This window comes from Etheostoma spectabile, chromosome 11 (assembly GCF_008692095.1).
Source record: "Etheostoma spectabile isolate EspeVRDwgs_2016 chromosome 11, UIUC_Espe_1.0, whole genome shotgun sequence".
In the NCBI taxonomy this organism is placed as follows: Eukaryota; Metazoa; Chordata; class Actinopteri; order Perciformes; family Percidae; genus Etheostoma; species Etheostoma spectabile.
The window spans coordinates 21955799-21956888 of NC_045743.1; the positions used below are offsets into that span (position 1 = coordinate 21955799).

The 1090-nt window shown below is 40.3% G+C and overlaps 1 long non-coding RNA gene across 1 annotated transcript in view; it reads right to left on the reverse strand.

The window, feature by feature from the left end:
• Positions 1–271: 271 nt before the first annotated feature.
• The window catches only part of LOC116698102 (uncharacterized), a 15773-nt gene continuing 14954 nt past the window's right edge, over positions 272–1090 (reverse strand). Inside the window, exon 3 of the long non-coding RNA XR_004334118.1 lies at positions 272–282. This is a non-coding gene — a long non-coding RNA (uncharacterized LOC116698102). The remainder of the gene's footprint in view (positions 283–1090) is intronic.

The following is a 1090-nucleotide window of genomic DNA, read 5'->3' on the forward strand; positions in this document are numbered from 1 at the left end:
ATGCAGTGTCAGGCTAGTGTCGTAGGGGTGAGCTAGCTAACTAGCAAACTGCACCCAATGACAGAAAATGCTAATACTTGCTTTTGGCAAAGCCATTTGAAGGTCTTCCTTACGAGGAGAAACTTAAAATTAAACAGCAGGGCAGATCAACACCTATTATTGATTTAGTGCAAAAGGTTAGGGTAACAGGTATTTTCAGCTCTCGTGGTATGACAACGTGACAAAGAAAATGTACTTCTAGCCACGCCTCTTGATGAAACCATCTCACGGATATTATAAATTCTTTGAAAGACCAGCAGATGACAGTGAACCCAAGGTCCCGTCTTAGGTCCTTTCATATTAGCATTATATATGCTTACACTGGGTTTTTGGAAAATACAACATCCATTACCATTGCTACGCTGATGACATTCAACTGTATTTCTCCTTAAAATCGGGTGAAGCGGATCATTTTCAGTCTCTTCTAAGTTGAAGTTGTCATATGCTGAATAGCTAAACAGTTCCCCAGCTAATTGAGACTAAGACAGCGGTCCTTATCATCAGGCGTGCACATTCCATTAGTGGTGTAGCCAATATTCCAAGGCCTCTGCCTTTAACTTTTCCATACATATGAAAGCAGTTTGGGTGTCATTTTTGACAAGCTAATTAACTCGCCAGTCCCCGGCTTTTTCCACATTAGGTTGATAGCAAAACGTTCACATCATGAATACTGATACTCGTCACGTGGAAGTCAGTCAGTCATCCCTAGCTCACCTGCACCTACTTCACAAGCAAGATTCCTTAGTGGTACCAGAGAGAGAGAAGGATCTCTCTCTTCACTGGTTACTAAATGACTCTTTACCTTTTCCACATTCCCAATCACAGTCCAAAGCAGGGCTGAAAGTAATGATTATTTTCATTATCAACAAGTCTGTTGATTATTTTCTTGACAAATGAAGATGTATTCTTAAAACACCTTGGTTTTCCCAAGTGTTTAAAACTAAATTACTCTTTATTACTCTCTTTTATTACTCTTTAGTAATCAACCCAAGATGGCGGCAGCGTGAGCGTTTGAGTAAGCCAGGCCTGCAAGAATGACAACATTTTCCTT